Below are 23047 nucleotides of genomic sequence, written 5' to 3' on the forward strand. Positions count from 1 at the left end.
AGGCTGTACTTTGGTTTTGAAGCTGCATAAATGTTAAGCCTGACTGCACAGTAAAAAACGTAAATGTTTAATTTGTTATTTAAAATGCTTAAGGGGTGCCTTGCTTTATATTTATACTAAACTGGGAGTGAATGAAAATATTGTTCATCTGAATTCTGTAGAGGTTCCATCAATTGCATGACACTGTTTGAACAAACCTGGCTTTGCTTTTAAATTGAATTTGATTTTTATGCATGTAGTCCCTGCCTACTCTGATTTTATCACCAGATTTACAGGATTTGAGGTTTGCTAATGGAATATTAAAATTCAACTGGGCCTTCACATATTGGAGAAATGTATATTTTGCTTAATATCCTCATATCATTGCATTTAATGCTTACTAAGTACATGCACATGTACAGTCAGCACACGAATCTTCTGTCACTCTTACCTGTGCTGTGGAGTATATGGGTACAGGACTCCAAAGAAAATTGCTGGCTATAGTAGGAAGCAATTACTGTGCTGAAAGGTAGTGGAATCAAACCTGAATTTATAAAGGAACTCACAAAATTATCAGGAAGATGTTAATTATGTTATTATTATCTGTGAATCAGAAAATGATAATAGCCTGTACATTGAAAGGCTTTGAAAGTTGGATAGTAAAAGGTAACGATGCAAATGTAGGACTTCATTTCCCTCGCCTGATAGCAAAGGAAGTTCTTACTCTTGTCCTAACACAGTGAAAAGTAAACAGACAAACAAACAAACAAACCAAAACAACCGTTAACAATCTTCTTGAAAGACTAATTGCAGCCATTTGCTTTGCTTATGTTCATAATCCCTGTAAAATTTATGGCTGTGTGTGAGTAACTTTGTCCATGTGACTGACTTTGTATTGGTGATGCTCTGCTCATCTGTGTGCTGCTATGGGTAAGCTTTTATAGAGGGATTCTGGCTTGCAATGCAACCTGTCTGTCTTGAAGCTTTTCTTCATACCTTCAAGTCATATAATTTCCTTTCTGAACATGTTGCAAGTAACTGTGAAAATAGTGGCATTCACCATTTTATGATTGGAGTTTCTGGTTTTTTTTGGTCATTTTGCTCCATACCTCTAGGGTTTTCTTCTTACGTGGTCAGGCAACAGTGTATGGAAATCATTTGTGGTGTGCCAGTGAACGGAAAGTGATTTAAAGTAAGCATTTAGGCAGCTTTTGGCATATGAAGCTTCTTCTAGTACTTTCAACCAACCAAATTACAAATTTCTGTTTCCCTGTAACAAGGTTCTGTGGGCTTGTTTGTGTCATTTTGAGATAAAGGACTCAGCAGAGTTAATATTTTTTAAAACTTGGACTTGACAGCTTGTTGGTCATAAACATTCAGTAGCAAAGGGAGCTTTGGCATTTCAAATGTCCTGGTTCTATTACAAGTCCTGTGCAGAAGGTTTTCACATTCTCTGCTGTGTGCACAATAAAAATCACTTTATCTTCTCCTATATTTCTATCCTGGCTAATTCTCCTAGTGTACAAGCTATTCTGAGGAGCAGTCACTGGTCATGAAGTGGGACAGATATTATACAGAGGGCCATGAGGATGATCACAGGGCTGGAGCTCCTTTCCTATGAGGACAGGCTGAGAGAGTTGAGGCTGTTCAGTCTGGAGAAGGCTCCAAGGAGATCTTCTTGTGGCCTTCTGGTATCTGAAGTGGGCTACAAGAAAGCTGGAGAGGGACTTTCTAGGGTGTCAGGTAGTGATAGGACTGGGGGGAATGGATCCAAACTAGAGGAGCTGGAATGAGTGGCTGGAGAGCAGCCAGGAGGAAAGGGACCTGGGGGTACTGATAGATAGTAGGCTGAAGATGAGCCAGCAGTGTGCCCAGGTGGCCAAGAGAGCAAATGGCATCCTGGCCTGCATCAGGAACAGTGTGGCCAGTAGGTCAAGGGAGGTTATTCTTCCCCTGTACTCAGCACTGGTCAGACCACACCTTGAGTACTGTGTCCAGTTCTGGGCCCCTCAATTCAAGAAAGATGTTGAGGTGCTGGAGCATGTCCAGAGGAGGGCAACAAAGCTGGTGAGGGGCCTGGAACACAAATCCTATGAGGAGAGGCTGAGGGAGCTGGGGTTGTTTAGCCTGGAGAAGAGGAGATTCAGGAGTGATCTTATTACTGTCTACAACTACCTGAGGGGACATTGTAGCCAGGTGGGGGGTGGCCTCTTCTCCCAGGTAAGCAGCAATAGAACAAGGGGACACAGTCTCAAGTTGTGCCAGGGGAGGTATAGGCTGGATGTTAGGAGGGAGTTCTTCACAGAGAGAGTGATTGGCATTGGAATGGGCTGCCCAGGGAGGTGGTGGAGGCACTGTCCCTGGGGGTCTTCAAGAAAAGCCTGGATGAGTCACTTAGTGCCATGGTCTAGTTGACTGGATAGGGCTGGGTGCTAGGTTGGACTGGATGATGTTGGAGGTCTCTTCCAACCTGGTTGATTCTATGACTTGATTCTATGACTTGATTCTATATTTAGATTAGACATTGGGCAGAAGTTCTTCAGCATGAGGGTGGTGAGAGAGTGGCACAGGTTGCCAGGGAGGGTGGTGGAAAATTCATAGAATCATAGAATGTCAGGGATTGGAAAGGACTTCAAAAGGTCATCCAGTACAAGCCTTCTGCCAGAGCAGGATCACCTAGAGGAGACCACACAGGAACATGTCCAGGCAGGTCTTGAATATTTCCAGAGCGGGAGACTCCACAACCCCCCTGGGCAGCCTGTTCCAGGCCTCTGTCATGCTCACAGCAAAAAAAAAAAAAAAAAATTCTTCCTCGTTTTTAAATTAAACTTCCTATGCCTTGGCTTCCACCATTGTCCCTTGTCCTGTCATCAGGCATCACCTGGATGTTTTTAATGCCAGGCTGGATGTGGCTGTGGCCAACCTAATCTAGATGTCCCTGGCCAGGGCAGGGGGGTTGGAACTGGATGCTCCTTCAGGCCCCTTCCAGCCCTGACAATTCTGTGTTTCTGTGTAATTCTCTTACTTGAGGTCTAACTAACTTTTTGTTAGTTGTTTTTATAGAAGTCTGGAAAATAGCTTCCTTATTAAAGTAAGGCTGTAGTATATTTTTATGATATGTTGAGTAAGACACAAAAAGTGCACTTTTGGATGTGGTGTTTAGGGATATGGTTTAAAGTGAATCTTGTGGAGTAGGGTTCTAGGATGGTCTTGGTGATCCTGAGGGGCCTTGCCAACCTGGATGTTTCTGTGATTCTGTGAATTAAGGACTACATGAAAATAATCGTTCTTGTTTATACGTATGGATGTATGCAAAATAAACTTTCTGAAGGGTTGCATGATGATCATAAAGTGCTGGAACTTTTCTAGATCTATTTCACATACTATGTTAGACCTTGGATAAGATAATGAGCTGATTGTAGTTTGCCATTACTTGGTGTATAAAGAGTGGCACCATAAGAATTTGGTTTGCTTATGGTTGCACTTAAAATCATAAAGCATTTCATTTGGTTAATAGTTCACTGGGTTTGTTCCTGTTAAATCCAAATGGGTTATTATTGTCTTTCAATACAGCTGCAAGGATTAAGTAAATAATTTACATTAAGTAAATAAATTACATTAGTTTTTTTTTATAATGTGTGTTTATAAATGGGTGGTCTCTTGCTTTGTGTGCAGTGATTGTGTATGTGATAACTTGCTGTAGTGACTTGGCAGAGGTTTATACCTGTAATGTCAGGCTGCCTGAGGAAGAGCATTATGCTTTAGTTGAATAGGACTCAGTTCGTTCTTTAGATATAACCACTGTAAAATACCCTGGACCCTAACACTCAGCAAAGCTGAGATTAGAATTCTAGACATTTAAAGGAGCTTTTAGAACCATTTGGCTGCTGTGAGGAAGTAAGGAAGGAAGGAGCATAGCTATGTCCAGCCTGGTATCTTTTCCATAGGTAGCAAAAACAGAATGTGAATGACTCCAGTAACTATTCCTCTGGGAAAGCAGAGCCTTGAGGAGACTTAAAAGCAAAAGCAAGAAAAGCACAACAAAGCCCTCCCCTGAGCTGTAAAGTAACTTCCAGTGGAAATGTGGAAGAAGTACAAACCCATTACTAATCTGAACTTAGAAGATAGGGTGGAGTGACTGACTGGACTTAATAAGGTGAAGGACAAAGTTCAGAAACTAACACATATCAGCTGGCAGGAAGGGAATCCTCCCCTCCCCCGCCCTGAATCTGTTCACTGATTTAGTGTACAGGCATTGGTTGTTATCAAGAGAGATAACACTGGCTAAAGTTGGAAGGGACCAGCAGTCTCAAAGCACCAGTGCAATGATTTTGAGCCTGCCCCTCCAATGTGTGTATGTTGGGGGTACTGATAGATAGTAGGCTGAAGATGAGCCAGCAGTGTGCCCAGGTGGCCTAGAGAGCCAATGGCATCCTGGCCTGTATCAGGAACAGTGTGGCCAGTAGGTCAAGGGAGGTTATTCTTCCCCTGTACTCAACACTGGTCAGGTCACACCTTGAGTACTGTGTCCAGTTCTGGGCTCCTCAATTCAAGAGAGATGTTGAGGTGCTGGAACATGTCCAGAGAAGGGCGACAAAGCTGGAACATAAATCCTATGAGGAGAGGATAAGGGAGCTGGGGTTGTTTATCCTAGAGAAGAAGAGGCTCAGGGCTGACCTCATTGCTGTCTACAACTACCTGAAGGGACATTGCAGCCAGGTGGGGGTTGGCCTCTTCTCCCAGGCAACCAGCAATAGAACAAGGGGACACAGTCTCATGCTGCGCCGGGGAGAAGTATAGGCTGGATGTTAGGAGGGAGTTCTTCACAGAGAGAGTGATTGGCATTGGAATGGGCTGCCCAGGGAGGTGGTTGAGTCACCATCCCTGGAGGTGTTCAAGAAAAGTCTGAATGCGGCACTTAGTGTCATGGTTTAGTTGATTGGATAGGGCTGGGTGCTAGGTTGGACTGGATGATGTTGGAGGTCTCTTCCAACCTGGTTGATTCTATGATTCTATGTTTATTTCTTGATAAATGAAGTACATTTAGCACTGCAACAATATCATCAAATCATGCAATATATTGTGTGATATAAACCACACACAAAAATAAAATGTAGAAAACCCCAAAGGTTAGACAAAGATTAAATAAATAGGTCTCTTTCCAGGTTCAAGTGGATTGTCTTGTGCACATTCCACTTTGGAGATCGCTGATCTAGACCAACCTTTCCAGCTCAAAGCAGGTTGCTCAGGGCTGTGCCCAGCAAAGCTTTTTATGTCTCCAAGGATGGAGACTTCACAGATGTTCTGAGCAAACATCCTCATAATAACAGGCTACTTTCCTACTCCCTTTTTTTCTTTCCTTTTTTAAGCTGGAATCCCTTTTGTTTCAATTCATGTCTGTTGTTTTTGTCTCTTTCATTGGTCTGTCTGTGTTGTTTTCATTCCCCCATATTGGGTATTTATACATGGTAAGATCCCCTTGAGCCTCCTCTGCTGCTGGCTAAATATCTCCAGCTCTTTCAGCCTCTCACCAAGTGAGTGACATCTCAGTCTCCTACTCAGATCAGTAGCCCTTGCTGGACTCATTCTGCTATGCCTGTGTCTCTCTTGGCTGGAAGACCCTAGCACAGAACATAGCACTCCACATAAGTCTCACCAGTGCTGATCTCCTCCATTGAGCTGTTGGTGATGCTTTACCTACCTCAGTCCGGATGCTGCTGGCTTGTGCTGCAATTACTGTTTTGTGTTCACCTTGTCCTCCAGGACCCCCAGAGATTTTTTTTCTGCCTGGACTTGTTCCTCCCAAGGGTAGGATTTCACTTGTGTCGTGGTTTTAAGTTTAGGTTTTTTTCTCCTCCTCCTAACTTCATGAGGTTTCTGTTTCCTCCAACATTTTGAGGGCACTCCGAACAGCAGCCCAAGCTTTTGGAGTATCAACCACTTCAGAAGAAGATAGATTGCTTTTGAACATTACAGGAGCAATAAGTCCCATAGGAAAGCAAAGAGATGTTGGGCACAAGTTGCTACTACAGAGATCCCCACTGTGTGCCAGAAATAATTTTGTCACCGTTCGAGCTATTAGACATTGGAATAAGCTTCCAAGGCAAGTGCTGGATTGCTCTACTTTAAACAGGTGCTGGGCCTGCACCTTTGAGCTACATTCTTCATGGAATCATAGAACAGCTTAGGTTGGAAGGGATTTCAAAGGTCACCCAGTTCCGATCCCCTGCCATAGGCAGAGACAGCTCCCATTAGAACAGGTCACTCAAGGCCTCATCCAACCTGGCCTTCAACACCTCCAGGGAGGGAGCAGCCACAAACTCCCTGGGAAATCTCTGCCAGTGTCTCACCACCCTCACTGCCAAGAACTTCTTCCTAACATCCACTTTCAATCTCCCCTCTTCAAGTTTAAGCCCATTACTCTTCATCCTGTCTTTACAAGACCTTGTCAGTAGTCACTCCCCAGCCCTCCTGAAGTCCCCTTCAGATACTGGAAGGGCACTCCAAGGTCTCCTTGAAGCCTTCTCTTGTCCAGGCTGCAGAGTCTCAGCTCTCTCAGTTGATCCTTATAGCAGAGCTGCTGCAGCTCTCTGAGCATCTTGGTGGCCTCCTCTGGACTTGCCCACCAGTTCCATGTTTTTTCTTGTGTTGGAGCCTCCAGAACTGCACACTCTTATGCTGAAAGGTTTGGCTGGATAATCCTTGAGGTACCTTCCAACTTAGTGTTTTATGGCTCTATGAACAGGTCCTACCTGCAGGTGAATAGATGTGCAGTCTGTGAACACTAAGACTGCATGAAAGCTTTGCAAATGAAAATTAAAGCTGAGTGTTTTTTCATACACTTCTTGTTAATAAAGGATGATTTAAACATATTGATTTGTACTTCCAAGTGGGAAAGGAAGGAGAAAATTCATTTGTCTGTTTGGATCAGTATAAAAAGAAAGCAAACTTAATTTGGAATTTTCTTTTGTGTTCCCATTTCCATATAATGTTGGATAATGTGAATGTGGGAATGATGCTTCAATTGTGATTTTCAGTTTGGTAGAAACAGTTTCTGTTAATGATGATATTCACTGTTGTCTTGACAACTGTGTAAGCTGGAGTTAATAATAATCAGGCTTCTTTAATATGGTCTAGACTCTCAGATGTATGAAACAAATAGTTTTGATGGCTGGCCAAGTCCCTTGAAAACTGCACTGTAAGAAATACCCTGATTTCACAAATGTTCATTAGCTTGCAAGGTAAAAGTGAGGGATGTAAAAGCATGGGAACAAAACAAGTCTGCAGAAGAGACTACAACATATCTAGTAACCAGTGTGCTGGGGCTTTGGCCTGAGATGTGGCAGATGCATGTTCTGGCTCTATGTCAGGCAACTTTCTTTTCCCGGTTTCAAAAGCTACATGAAGGAGCTCTGCAGTTACAGAAATCATAGAATCATAGAATGGTTTAGGTTGGAAGGGACCTCAAAGCTCATCCAGTTCCAACCCCCTGTCATAGGCAAGGACACCTCCCACTAGAACAGGTAGCTCAAGGCCTCATTCAACCTGGCCTTCAACACCTCGAGGGAAGGAGCAGCTACAACCTCCCTGGGCAACCTGTGCCAGTGTCTCACCACCCTCACTGCAAAGAACTTCTTCCTAAAATCTAGTCCCCTCTGCCAGTTTAAACCCATTCCTTCTCATCCTGTCATTGCAAGACCTTGCCAATAGTCTCTCCCCAGCCTTCCTGTAGGCTCCCTTCAGATACTGAAAGGCCACTCCAAGGTCTCCTTGAAGCCTTCTCTTCTCCAGACTACAGAAACCCAACACTTGTAGCCTGTCTTCACAGCAGAGCTGCTCCAGCCCTCTGATCATCTTTGTGGCCTCCTCTGGACTCACTCCAATATCAGAAATGCAGGCATAAAATATAAGGGAGCTAAGAACAAAGCAACAGGTCGCATTAAAGAATGCTGCTTTTCTCTGGTGTGCTTGGAGAGATGGCTCCCATCTCAGCTGATTTGAGATGGAAGGTGTATGAGAAGATAAGTGTAAATGTAATTGCTTCTGGGTTCTTGGTCCAGTCTAAAGGATCATCTATTGAAAGAATCACAGAATAACAGAACTTTAGAGCTTGGGAGGGACCTTCGGAGATCATGGAGTCCAGTCTCCCTACCAAGGGTAGTCCACACAGGATCTGTATCCAGGCAGAAGGGTATTCTGCTGCCTACGCCGATTTTAGCAGAGAGGAGAAATTAATTGGTGCGAGATAATATTCTATGAAAATATATATTTATTAAACTCAGTATTCTGAACTCTCACCACCCCAAACCACTGTATATTAATATTAAAATGGATTCTACATGGTCATGAAAACATTCTAGGATAAATATCTACAGTACCTTATTAAAAACTAGCAAACATTCAAATTATAAACAGAGAGAGTTTTCCACATGGTAAATACTGTTTGGGATCTATATGCTATTCGCCCAGCAGAGTGGGCTGAAAACTGTTTCTGCTCTGGCAGAGACTACAGATATTACAGAGGCATTAAGGCATTTACTCACAACTCTTATTAATTATCAATCACCTTCCAGGGCTACGTCGCAGCCTATTACTAGTGTCCAAACTTCAGGGGAAGGTTGCCCATGGACTCTGAGGCTGGAATCCTCTGGCTTGAGGGGAAAGGATGAATCTTCCCGGCCTCTGGGGAAATGATGGTCTCTGACCTTGTTCTCCAGGTGAAGGATGCAATCTCTCCCCTTGTCTCCTGGCTTCTTCTAGATGCTCTGTCCAGGGATACGTAGGCAGGATCTCAGGTGCAGGAGTAGGATGCCATGCAGTCTGAGCACGGTTCTCACGTTGCTAGCAGGCCAATTGTGTGCAGACAAGTGGAGTCTGCTTCCTGGTAACTCGGCGGCAGTGGTGCTTACCAGGCAATGATAGGCAGCGGGCATGCAAGCAGTGCACGGCTGCTCAGGAGTCTGCGCTCCGTAGGTAAAGGCAGGCAATATAGGATCTGGTCCTGATAACACAGTGGCATGCAGATGTGCACAGCTAGGTAGGAGACTACGGGCTCCACATGTATATAGGCAGGGTTAAGTGAGCTCTGCAAGTAAGTACACAGGCAGGGGAGTCCGAGCTGCAAGTGAGTCACAGCTATGCAGGGAGTCTGAGCACGTTGTTTACTTGTGTACCCTTTGGCCACTAGAATGACCAATCAGATTGGCAGTCAGCCAAACCTTACCATAATAGGCAAATGCCACTTGCCTGAACTTTCCCCGAATATGGGGATCACATGGGCCTTACACTAGGCAGGCATGAGCTGGGCATGTGGGGGCTTACACAATATGTTTACAAACACCTTATGCAACATAGACTCTAGGCAGGCCAGACTTTGTGGCACCAGGTCTGTTGTGTCCCTTTGTGCTTGTTTAATATGTTTACCTCTAGTTTGGGCAGAAAAACATGCCCAGGCAAGGCAAGGCATACATAAGCCTATTTTTGGGCCTACAGGCCCTCCACAACAAAAGCCTCCAGAGAAGGCGACTCCACAACCTTTCTGGACAGTCTGCTCCAGGGCTCTGTCACCCTCACTCTAAAGAAATTTCTTCTCATGTTGAGGTGAAACCTTCTGTGTCCCAGTTTGTATCCATTGCTCCTTGGCTTATTGCTGCTGACCACCCAAAAGAGCTTGGCCCCCTCCACTTGACACCCACCCCTCAGATATTGATAGACATTGATCAGATCTCCTCTCAGCCTTCTCTTCTAGACTAAACAGTCACAAGGCTCTCAGTCTGTCTTCATAGAGGAGATGCTCAAGTACCCCAGTCATCCTCATGGCTCTCCCCTGGACTCTCTCGGGGAGGAAGGGGAGGGGAAAGTCTTTGGAATGCATTTCAGCAATCCAACATAGCTGCTAACCTTGCCATCAGTGTTCTTATTTAGGACTGAAGTAAGGTCAAATCTCTCTTCAGCCTTATTCTATCTTTGCCTTTCTCTCTAGTGCAATCATTTGAAAGCTGCCTGGCAGCTTGTTGGAAACTACCTGGGGTCCAGTGACCATGAAATGATAGAGTCTTCAATATATGGTGAAACCAGGAGGGGCATCAACAGAACCTCCACACTGGACTTCTTAAGGGCAGACTTCAGCCTATTTAAGGAACTAACTCGGAAAGTGTTGCGGAGGCAGGAATTAATATGTGGCTGAGTCGGGAAATTATACAAAAATAGTTAATTTTATTTCCCAAAAACCCGCCCCCACAACTATATATACAAAGATTAATTTAGTTTAATTAGCAGATTCGGTCGCATGAGAATTACCTACAGGGATACTATCAATAATCTGACTATTTTGGAAGTCAGAAGTTGGAAAAGGCTTTAGCTATTAATTAATAGCGGTTTCTTATTAAAGTTAAGCTGAGCCAAATAACTCACGATCGGGCTGGCTTGTTCACGGTCTGTCCTTCTCCACCTTTCAGCAGCTGCAGGTGAACGATTAAGAGTCGTTAAGGATCGTTAGGCTCACAAAGGTATCAATGGGAAAGCAAATGCTTTGAAGGTCTCTCTGCAGCCAAGGCGAGGAGAGTGTGGGAGCTCAGGCAGGCACATACATCCAGGCACAGGCAAAATCCAAAGCGGGAACCCCCAAAGGCAGGAAGACCCCAATATTTATAACCTTCGCTAGACAAAGGGCAGAGTTTCCACACCTTAGGCACGAAAGCGCACGGCCGATCCCAGCCTGGCTCCAGCGCGGGAACTCACGGGGCAGTCCTCACCCCCCTTCACGTCTGCAAGGCAGGCGAGGGGGGAGGGAAACCAGGCGGCTTTCCCCCTTCCCCCCCAAAGTTCGGGCAGGAGAGGAATTTAGGGGTGCAGGACTCCAGGACAGAAAGTTCCTTGGGAAAGAGCCCTTAAAAACAAAGGGGTCCAGGAAGGTTGGACCTACTTTAAGAAATAATTCCTGAAGGCACAGGAGCAGCTGTGCCATTGTAGCAGAAGACGAACCAATGAAGGAGACAGACAGACTGGATGGGCAAGGAGCTCCTGAAGGAATTGAAGATAAAAAAGAGGGTGTATCACCTTTGGAAAAAAGGGGAGGTATCTCAGGAAGAGTTCAAGGATGTTGCTAGGTCTTGTAGGAAAAAAATTAGAGAGGCAAAAGCCCATTTAGAACTTAGGCTGGCCACGGCTGATAAAGAGAATAAAAAATGTTTCAATAAATATATGAATGGCAAGAGAAGGGCCAAGGACAACCACCAGACCTCATTAGATTGAGAGGGGAATATAGTGACAAGGGATGAGGAAAAGGCAGAGGTGCTTAACACCTTCTTTGCCTCAATCTTCAATAGTGGGACAGGTTATCTCCAGGACAACTGGACTCCTGAACTGGCAGATGGAGTCACAGAATCATAGAATCATAGAATCAACCAGGTTGGAAGAGACCTCCAAGATCATCCAGTCCAACCTATCCCCCAGCCCTATCCAGTCCACTAGACCATGGCACTAAGTGCCTCATCCAGGCTTTTCTTGAACACCTCCAGGGATGGTGTTCAACCACCTCCCTGGGCAGCCCATTCCAATGGCAAATCACTTTCTCTGTGAAGAAATTCCTCCTAACATCCAGCCTATACTTCCCCCCAGCACAGCATGAGACTGTGTCCCCTTGTTCTATTGCTGGTTGCCTGGGAGAAGAGGCCAACCCCCACCTGGCTGCAATGTCCCTTCAGGTAGTTGTAGACAGCAATGAGGTCAGCCCTGAGCCTCCTCTTCTCCAGGATAAACAACCCCAGCTCCCTCAGCCTCTCCTCATAGGGTTTGTGTTCCAGGCCCCTCAACAGCTCTGTCGCCCTTCTCTGGACATGTTCCAGCACCTCAACATCTCTCTTGAATTGAGGGGCCCAGAACTGGACACAGTACTCAAGGTGTGACCTGACCAGTGTTGAGTACAGGGGAAGAATAACCTCCCTTGTCCTACTGGCCACACTCCCCTGGTTTGGTGAGAGAGCTAGCTGCCCGCAGCGTGTGCCGGGGAGGGAAAAAAAAAATCCCCAAACTAACTACTAACTAACTACCATCAGACTTCCAAGAAAGTGAGACATGGTGCAAACTATGTCCAAGTTTTACAATACTTGGAAAACTGTGGGCACCAAAACAGAGCCCACCCGTAGGAATGCAGGTGTCCAGGCAACTGGCTGTGAGGAGTGTTGGAGCCTGTTACACGAAGTCGAAGGAGACAGAGGTAATGGCTGCATTAGGTGTGAGCAGATTAATGCTCTGTTTAACCTAGTGGCTGAACTCAAGGGAGAAGTGGAATGTCTTAAGGCTGAAAGCGAATGTAAAAGAGAGGTGGATGTACAGCACCATGCTCTGCAGTCCCCCTTGCCAGAGGGAGATGAACCAAGTAACAAAGGAGAATGCATGTAGGTACCTGCCAGAAGGGGCAAGGGTAAACCCTTCCAGCCATCCTCACATCCTCAGCTGCCCTTATACAACAGATATAGGGCACTAGAGGTTGAGGACGAGGTGGTTTTGGAGCAGGCAGAAGCATCACCAGCTGGGAGGGCAACTGAAACAAATCAGTTGTCCCCTTGCATCAGAACAAGTACCCAAAAGAAAAAGAGGAGGGTAATTGTTATTGGTGATTCCCTTCTGAAGGGGACAGAGGGCCCCATATGCCGGCAGACCCCTTCCACAGGGAGGTCTGCCTCCTCCCTGGGGTCCGGGTCAGGGATGTTACCAGGAGGCTGCCTACTGTAGTGAAGCCCTCTGATTACTATCCCTTATTAGTGTTGCGGAGGCAAGGAATTAATGTGGCCGAGTCAGGAATTTTTGTACAAAAATAGAGTTGTTTTATTTTCCCAAAAGCCCACCCCCAAAAACTATATACAAAATTTAATGTAGTTTTAATTACCAGATTCAGTTGCCTTGAGAATAGCTACAGGATGCCATCGATAATCTGACTATTTTGGAAGTCAGAAGTTGGAAAAGGCTTTAGCTGTTAAATTATAGCGTTTCCCACTTAATAATAAAGCTGAGCCAAAATAACTCACGATCAGGCTGACTTCGTTCTGTGGCCTGTCCCTCGTTCTCTTTCAGAAGCTGCCGAAGAGTCGTTAAGAGGTATTCAGCTCTTACAAAAGGTGTCAACGGGTGAAGCAATCCTTTTGGAGCAGAGCGCCAGGCAAGGGGAGGGGGAGAAGTCTCAGGCAGGCACGAATACTCAGGCAGGAACGAACTCCAAGGCGGGAACCCCAAAGGCGGGAAGCGCCCCAATATTTATACCCTCTCTAGACAAAGAGCAGAGTTACCATTTCCTTAGGCGCGAAGAGCACAGCCAATCCTAGCCCAATTCCAGCGTGGGCACTGCACGGTGCCAGAAGGGCCCCTGTTCACCCCCTTCACGCCTGCAGGGCAAGTCTGGGGGGCGGGGAACAGGCGGCTTTTCCTCTCCCATTCAAGCCACAGAGGGAGAGAAATTTAGGGGTATACAGGACTCCAGGACAATTAGTTATACAGGCAGGGAATGATGAGGTTGATAACAGAGGGCTAAAAGCTATCAAAAGGGATCTCAAGGCACAGGGAAAAGCAGTTGAGGGAGCAGGAGCACAGGTAGTCTTTTCATCTATACCCTTAGCCACAGGTTGGAATGCAGAGAGGAATAGGAAAGCGTATTTGATTAACAAGTGGCTCAGAGGTTGGTGCCTCCAACAAAACTTTGGATTCTTTGATCTTGGGGAACTTCATATTGCCACAGGTCTGCAAGCGACAGATGGGGTACAACTGACGCAGAGGGGGAGAAGGACCCTGGCACATGAACTGGCTGGGCTTGTTGAGATGGCTTTAAACTAGAGTGGAAGGGGGAGGGGGTAAACATGACAGCACTAGAGACAAATCAAAGGAAACTGAGGATGATAGGCTAGAGATAGGGGTAAAAGCAGCAGCCCAGCTGAAGTGCATGTACACTAATGCACGCAGTATGGGTAACAAACAAGAGGAGCTGGAAGCCTTGGTGCTGGAGGAAAACTGTGGTGTTGTCGCCATCACAGAAACATGGCGGGATGACTCGCATGATTGGAGTGCTGTAATCAATGGCTACACACTCTTCAGGAGAGACAGGCAAGGGAGAAGAGGTGGAGGAGTGGCTCTGTATATTAGGGATGCTCTGGATGTCGTGGGGGTAGAAATCAAAGATGATCAAGTTGAGTCTTTATGGGTGAGAATTAAGGGGAAGGCCAACAAGACTGATATCCTGGTTGGAGTCTGTTACAGACCACCCAACCAGGAAGAAGAGGTTGATTTATTACTCTTTAAGCAACTGGAGGCTGCCTCAAGATCACCTGCCCTTGTTCTGGTGGGCGACTTTAACCTACCAGACATCTGCTGGGACTTAAACACTGCAGAGAAGAAGCAGTCCAGAAGGTTTCTGCAATGTGTGGAAGACAACTTCTTATCCCAGGTGTTAACGTGAGCCTACCAGGGGGGCAGCCCTGCTTGACCTGCTGCTCAAAAATAGAGAGGGGCTGGTAGGGGATGTGGTGGTTGGAGGCTGCCTGGGGTCCAGTGACCACAATATTATATTATATTATAGAGTCGGGGACCAGTATAGTCCCTCTGTAATCCATGAGGAAGAAGTAAGGGACCTGCTGAGTCACTTGGATCCTCACAAGTCCATGGGACCACATGGGATCTGTACCAGGTTGCTGAGATAGCTGGCAGATGAGCTGGCCAAGCCACTCTCCATCATTTATCAACAGTCCTGGCTCACTGGAGACGTTCCCAAAGACTGGAAACGGGCCACTGTGATACCCATCCACAAGAAGGGCTGGAAGAAAGAGCCAGAAAACTACAGACCTGTGAGCCTGATCTCAGTTCCAGGCAAGGTCATGGAAGAGGTCATCTTGAGTGCCATCACAAGCACCTACAGGATGGCCAAGGGTTCAGGCCCAGCCAGCATAGGTTTAGGAAGGGCAAGTCCTGCCTGACCAACCTGATCTCCTTTTATGATCAGGTTACCTGCCTGGTGAATGTGGGGCAGGCTGTGGATGTAGTCTACCTGGACTTCAGCAAAGCCTTTGACACTGTCTGCCACAACAAGCTCCTAGCCAAGCTGGCAGCTCATGGCTTGGACAGATTCACGCTGATATGGGTCAAGAACTGGCTGGAAGGCGCAGCCCAGAGAGTGGTGGTGAATGGTGCCACATCCAGTTGGCAGCTGTCACTAGTGGTGTTCCCCAAGGATCAGTGCTGGGCCCAGTCCTGTTCAATATCTTTATTGATGATCTGGATGAGGGGATTGAGTCCTGCATCAGTAAGTTTGCAGATGACACCAAGCTAGGAGCAGGTGTTGCTCTGTTGGAAGGTTGAAGAGCCCTGCAGAGGGACCTGGACAGGCTGGATGGGTGGGCAGAGGCCAATGGGATGAGATTTAACAAGGCCAAGTGCAGGGTTCTACACTTGGACTACAACAACCCCAAGCAGCACTACAGGCTGGGGACAGAGTGGCTGGAGAGCAGCCAGGAAAAAGGAGACCTGGGAGTGCTGGTAGATAGTAGGCTGAAGATGAGCCAGCAGTGTCCCCGGGTGGCCAAGAGAGCCAATGGCATCCTGGCTTGTATAGTGTGGCCAGTAGGACGAAGGAGGTTATTCTTCCCCTGTACTCAACACTGGTCAGGTCACACCTTGAGTACTGTGTCCAGTTCTGGGCTCCTCAATTCAGGAGAGATGTTGAGGTGCTGGAATGTGTCCAGAGAAGGGCGACAAAGCTGTTGAGGGGCCTGGAACACAAACCCTATGAGGAGAGGCTGAGGGAGCTGGGGTTGTTTATCCTGGAGAAGAGGAGGCTCAGGGGTGACCTCATTTCTGTCTAGCTGAAGGGTTTTGGTCTCTTCTCCCAGACAACCAGCAACAGAACTAGGGGACAGAGCCTCAAGTTGTGCCAGGGGAGGTATAGGCTGGATGTTAGGAGAAAGTTCTTCACAGAGAGAGTGATTTGCCATTGGAATGGGCTGCCCAGGGAGGTGGTTGAGTCACCATCCCTGGAGGTGTTCAAGAAAAGCCTGGATGAGGCACTTAGTGCCATGGTCTAGTGGACTGGATAGGGCTGGGGGATAGGTTGGACTGGATGATCTTGGAGGTCTCTTCCAACTGGTTGATTGGCATGATTTTATGGCAGATATTTAAACTAGATATTAGGAAGATGTTCTTTCAAGTGAGGATGTTGAAACACTGAAACAGGTTGCCTAGGGAGGTTGTGGCTGCTCCCTCCCTGGAGGTGTTCAAGGGCAGGCTGGATGAGGCCTTGAGCGACTTCCTCTAGTGGGAGGTGTTCCTGCCCATGGTGGGGGTTTGGAACTGGATGTGCTTTGAGGTCTCTTCCAACCTAAACCATTCTGTGATTCTGTATTTGTAAGGCAGAAATAAACATTTGCTTCACATGCATTTAATAAAAGCATTGTGCTGCTTTCAAAGTGCAACACTGTACCACCTTCTCTTGCCAGCACATTTTCCTCTGATCTTACCTCTACCAACCCAAGACCACCTAACCCCAGGGGACGTACTTGTTAGGAAAATGACTTTGCTATGCAGGCTTGTGCATGGAGACGTTTATTTAAACAAAATAACTGCAGAGATATTTTCAGAATGAAAACAGAGCAATCTACAGAACTGTAGAATTGAGGGAATAGACTATGCTCCTCTTGGAATTTCTTGTTTATGTGTCTTGATAGTTTAATAAATGTAACATGTTATTAATAGCATATGGAAACAAGCAGATGAAGCAGAATGTTAGTGTTGCTGCTTACATGTGGGATTTTACAGGAGTACATGCATGTGCTGGTTTGAGGCTAATTGGAGTATTTTAATGAGAGAAATTAGATCATTGGCTGTGAAAAGAAAATAATAGTGATGTCTATATCACTCATTTTTTCTGCTGAGAGATATAAAAACAAGAAACATAAAGAAAAGTCAATCAGTCTTTGTCTGGGTGCCACTCGCTTCACTAATTCCTCTGCCTGGACCTGCATAATTCAAACTAATCATTCTGCTTGTAACTCCTTGTCTGGCTTCCTGCATCTTACCTCTTGCCTGTAAGAGATTCTGAAATAAGGGAGGAGGGGTGGTGTCATGGATTTTAAAGAGCTGACAGAATGAAGATCTCTGTGATGGTTTGGGTGTTACCCACCCTGCCACTCTTTAGAAATCACCCAAACTAGATTCAGCCAAGCTGGAAATTAGAGTGGAAATTAGAATTTACAGCTTAGCACAATATTCAAGCAAATATTTACAATATATACAGCTATATACAGAAATGAACAAGTTAAAAAGTAATACAGAAACACAACAGCCCTCCCAGAAACCTGAGTCCCCAGGAGGAGCTCCCAACCACCTTCCACCTCCTTTCCACCCCTTTACCTTATCCCAGACTTTGCCTTACGTTCAAGGTGAGTTTGGAGACTCAGCTAGGGGGGTTAGGAAGCAGATAGATTAATTACAGAGACAGCAGGTGTTGCAGAGAGCAGGAATTAATACGTGGCCGAGTCGGGAATTTATCAAAAATAGTTATTTTTTATTTTCCCAAAAACCCGCCCCCACAACTATATATACAAAGATTAATTTAGTTTAATAAGCAGATTCAGTTGCATGAGAATTAACCTACAAGGATACCATCAATAATCTGACTATATTGGAAGTCAGAAGTTGGAAAAGGCCTCAGCTATTAATTAATAGCAGTTTCTTACTAAATTAAGCTAAGCCAAATAACTCACTCAGGCTGGCTCGTGCGGTCTGTCTTCCTCTTCCTTTCAGCGCTGCAGGTGAATTGTTAAGAGGTCGTTAAGGGTCGTTAGGCACACAAAGGTGTCAATAGGAAATCAAATCCTTGGTCTCTCTGCAGTCCAGGCACAGGGGAGTGTGTGAACTCAGGCAGGCACGGGCAAACTCCAAAGCGGGAACCCCAAAGGCGGGAAGACCCCAATATTTATAACCTTCGCTAGACAAAGGGCAGAGTTACCACACCTTAGGCACGAAAGCGCACGGCCAATCCCAGCCTGGCTCCAGCGCGGGAACTCACGGAGCAGCCGTCCCCCCCTTCACGGGGCAGTGCTCCCTCCCTTCACAGCTGCAGGGCAGGCGAGGGGGGGAGGGAAAACAGGCGGCTTTTCCCCTTTCCCCCTGAAGTCCGGGCAGGAGAGGCATTTAGGGGTACAGGACTCCAGGACATCAGGTTAGAGAGAGAAGGGCATGCTGCCAAAGCCAGAGAGCAACTCTGTGTTATCTATGTTTGTGTTCTTGTTTTCATACATCTCAATGTACAGGGTTAACTCTCCAAGGGGAGTGACCTTAACTTGACCCTAGGTGGTCTTGACCCCTTCTCAGGGGTGGGTTTGAACAGCACCAGGTGATTCATGGTTAGCCCACTCCCACTTTGTGATGGTTTGGGTGTTAGCAGCCCCCCAACACTTTGGAAATCACCCAGACTAGACTCAGCCAACTCTGGGAATTTGAGTGAAGCTTATATTTACAGCTTAGCTCAATACACAAGCAGATATTTACAGTATATACAGAAATACACAACATCCCTCTCAGTAACCTGAGTCCCCAGGAGGGGTTCCCAACTGTCATTCCACCTTCTTCCACCCCTCTCAACCTTTCCCCAGTCCCAAGAAAGAATGGAGGTTCAGCCAGGGGGTTAGGAAGCAAAGTAGATTAATCAGAGAAATGGCAGAGAAGCTAGAGAGTGAAAAAAAAGCAGATCCAAGCTCTTCAGCTGAAGAAGTAGTGCCTTATCTATGTTTGGATTCTTGTTCTTATACCTCTCACCAAGCCTATGAGTGAAGTAGGCACTCTTTCATAGCCTATGAGCTAATCTTTCTCACCAAAACATTCTAGCTAGCTTCAAAAACTAGCACACCCTTCCTGTCTAAAGGTCTATAAAAGCAGGGAAACTTCCTGTCTCTCTCTGCGCTCCCTGCCTCCCTGTTTACCAGCAGCACTGTCCTGTTCCTGGTTCTCTTTATCTTACCATGTGGCCATCACCCATGAGGTGGACAAACCCATTACCATCAAAATCTGGTTGTATTTACACATTTTGTATTTGTTTTCCCTTCCCTATACCTTTGTAACTTCCCTACCTCAGATACTTTTTAAATTTATTGTTAAACTTTTCTTCATTTTTTAACTTCCAAATCAGAGTGAGATTATTTATTTGGATGTACTTACCTTTCCTCTTTCTACATCTGATTTCTTTCTTTTGGGAAAGAAGGGGGAAGAGGGAAGGTCACTCTAAAAAAATGTTATTGGTTCTATCAAACAAATATTTGAGTCTCTGGGAATTTAAATTAGAACCAGTACACTCAGCAAACCTATGAGTGAAGTAGACATCACCATTGTTTCCTTTTCACAGCCTATAATCTAGTTCTTCTTTCTGAAATATCCCAGCTAGGCTCAAACTAGCACACACTCAAAGAATTGGAGAGAGAATTATATTTGGGAAGAGAGATATACAAAAGAAATTACGAAGGAGATACAAAATCCATAGTGAACCCCCTGAACTTTTCCCCCAACCCAAAACTAAATCTATAATCCCCAATGCTCCAATTCTCCCCCCTCAACACCTGTGTCATCCATAGACCTAAATACAAGCCTCTGGAGGCCCTAGAACAGGCCTACTCCTTATGTGTTTGTCCCAATAAAGGCAGCTCCTGCCTGACACAGGGATGGAGGAGGAATGGAGAACAAGCTGGCCTCACCATGAGTTTATAAAGAGAGAGCAGAATTCTGGGATTGAATAACAATTTTTCTAGTCCCTAGAGGATTTTTTTAACCCTGTAGTTCCCAACATGGGACAGGTGGGAAGAAGGAGGGGAATTGGATTGAGAGCCCTCCTGGGTGTTTCTGCTGTTCTTGAGTTTTTTTTTTTTTTTTTTTATTTCTGTACTACTTTTAAGTTGTATATAATTCTACATAATTACTATCGGGTTCCTGCCTGGTGAATGCAGGGCAGCCTGTGGATGGGACAGAACTGGCTGGAGGGCTGGGTCCAGAGAGTGGTGGTGAATGGTGCTACATCCAGTTGGCAGCTGTCACTAGTGGTGTCCCCCAGAGATCAGTGCTGGGCCTGGTCCTGTTCAATATATTTATTGATGATCTGAACAAGGGGGTTGAGTCCAGCATCAGTAAATTTGCAGATGACACCAAGCTAGGAGCAGCTGTGGAGCTGTTGCAGGGTAGGAGAGCCCTGCAGAGGGGCCTTGACAGGCTGGATGGGTGGGCAGAGGCCAATGGGATAAGATGTAACAAGGCCAAGTGCAGAGTTCTACACTTTGGCCACAACAACCCCAAGCAGTGCTACAGGCTGGGGACTGAGTGGCTGGAGAGCAGCCAGGCAGAAAGGGACCTGAGGGTGCTCTTCATGTTCAATTTTGCAATTAAAAAAAAGAAGTCTCTTATCTATGACAAGTTTCAAGTGTAACTTACACTGAAGATCCTGTGGGACCAGTGATGATGTTTACCTTCTGTGTTGTTGAATGAAGTTGCATTGCTTTATATATTTTTAAAGTGTAAATTAAGAAAACTGTCAAGTGTCTTGTTTTGAGCTTGAATTCTTCAGCGTGAGGGTGGTGCAAGACTGGCACAGGTTTCCCAGAGAGGTGATGGAAGGCCAGGCTGGATGTGGCTCTGGGCAACCTGATCTAGTGTGAGGTGTCCTTACCCATGGCAGGAGGGGTTGGAACTGGATGATTCTTGAAGTTCTTTCCAGCCCTGACAATTCTGTGATTGTGGGTTGGGCTAACCCTAACCTTTATGAATACCAACTTCTTTATACCTCGGCTAGAAATTTTGCTACTGAATTACACAAAATTTACTTCAGCTGATTGTTGCACATACATTGTATATTATTTCTAATTTTTCATGTATAAATTGTCATTTATTTTTGATCTAGTGATGTAGACAAAAGATAGCCTTATTTCTTCAGGTAGGAGAGGGATTAAGATAGATTAGATTGTTTTCCTTTGAGTGTTCCTTCAGTCACATAGCTACCATAAACTGAATAAATGATTAGGGGACCTGAATGTCTCCACTGTGCAGAGAGACTAAGAGCCCTGGGGCTGCTCAGTCTAGAAGAGAAGGCTGAGAGAAGATCTGATCAATGTCTATCAATATCTGAGGGGTGGGTGTCAAGTGGAGGGGGCCAAGCTCTTCTGGGTGGTCAGCAGCAATAAGCCAAGGAGCAATGGATACAAACTGGGACACAGAAGGTTTCACCTCAACATGAGGAGAAGTTTCTTTAGAGCGAGGGTGACAGAGCCCTGGAGCAGGCTGCCCGGAGAGGTTGTGGAGTCGCCTTCTCTGGAGACTTTCAAGACCTGCATGGATGCATTCCTATGTGGACTACTCTGGGTGATCCTGTTTGGCAGGGAGGTTGGACTGGATGACCTCTGGAGGTCCCTTCCAGCCTCTAACATTTTGTGATTTTGTGATTCAGATAATTGCTGATGAAACAGGACCGATTGGAGATGCAAGAAAAAATGCTGAAAACACACAGATGTAGTTTTCTGGAGAGAATTTGAACTGCTGGGACAGGCACACAGACAGAAAGGCCAAGAGAGAATATTCCTCCACATGGCAACAGCAGAGCTCCAGAGCCTGGATCACCCACCCATTTCAGCAACATTCTGTGCTGCTTTGACAGGGAGATTGGACTTAATGATCTCTGGAGGTCCCTTCCAACCTCTAATGTTCTGTGGTTCTGTGAAATGAAGCTTAACTGAGTTTTTGCATTGAAATTCATGACTGGAAGAACTGGATGCTGATTTTTTTTTTTTGCAATTCTGGTTGGCATAGTAGGTTTGGAGTTTCTTTATATCAGAGAGCTGAATTATGCCTTGTATCGTATCTAAACAATACATGGATCTAGAACAAAGACCTGCTGGCAAAACAGCAAGGGATATAGAAACCAGCAGAATAACAAATCAAATTCATGACTTTGGAAAATGCATTACAATTACTGCTCTTGGTGATACACTAAGAAGTGCTTTAGGCAAGATCTTACCAGATTTTACCCAAAACATTTGTCTTTTTATACTCTTTCTTGTATACATTACAGTGATCAAGATGCTTCAGGTCTGTTCTGTGTGTGGGAAATGTATTGTTGCAATATTCATGTATTCTCTTCCCAAAAAGCATTTCAGAGTGGAGAGGAGAAAACCAGAACCATTTTTCTGTCACTTCACTTCAAGGGAGGGGAGGATGGTTTTGTTTTGTTTTAAAGCCACTTAGCTTTATCATTTAAAGAAAAGAATTGGATAACAGTCAAAATTTTGCTACTTAGCAAACTGCAGGAGATGTTGTCTGATGTTGGTGGTGAAAGAGACTTTCAAAACCACTGTGGCAGATGGCTTACCACAAAGGCTCCAAAGATGGCATGCAGCGGGTGCAGCATTATACCTTTCAGTGACTAATAGCCACTTGTCTGCAAACTGTTAGAGCAGAAAATTACATTACAGGACCTTGAGTTCACTCTATGAGTTCCCCCTTTGGTACCTTTAGAAATACTCCTGGTTTCTTTTCTTTGACAATCAGGAAAAAATATTCTGAATTGCTAGAGATGACTCCCAAGCATATGAATACCTCAGTTTCATCAGCCTATACACTTAGAAAGAGATTTTGGTTTCTTAATTGGGGGGAGGGGGAGGAGAAATGTGGAGCTGAGTGAGGGAAATTTGCTGGTGATTTTGCTATGACCCATGGCTTTCTGTAAATTACTGATTCTTGCTTTTATGTTTCACCGCTTCTACTTCGAAGATGACATACGATTTTAGAGTGTGACAAAAGCCTGGGACACAGGCAGGAGCTGGGTGTGTTGCAGCTTTGGTGAGGGAGGCAGATGTTCTCACCTCAAGTTTTTGAAGCTCATGCGGTTTGATTTGTAAGCCACGAATTCCTCTCCACTGTAATCAGCCTATAGTGAGTAGCACATTTCATGTGTGTTCAGGGAACTCCATTTCCTACAGCAACTTCTTTTGTGTACAGTCAGAAACTTGCCTCTCCAAATGCTGTTTTAAATATATTTGTACTTGTTTCTTTTTAGACA

General features: G+C 45.5%; 1 protein-coding gene across 6 annotated transcripts in view; it reads left to right on the forward strand.

Annotated features, from left to right (window-relative positions):
* The window catches only part of DPYD (dihydropyrimidine dehydrogenase), a 647138-nt gene that overhangs the window by 89815 nt on the left and 534276 nt on the right, over nucleotides 1-23047 (forward strand). The gene's annotated exons all lie outside the window — the stretch shown is intronic.

Source organism: Pogoniulus pusillus, chromosome 8 (assembly GCF_015220805.1).
Source record: "Pogoniulus pusillus isolate bPogPus1 chromosome 8, bPogPus1.pri, whole genome shotgun sequence".
In the NCBI taxonomy this organism is placed as follows: domain Eukaryota; kingdom Metazoa; phylum Chordata; class Aves; order Piciformes; family Lybiidae; genus Pogoniulus; species Pogoniulus pusillus.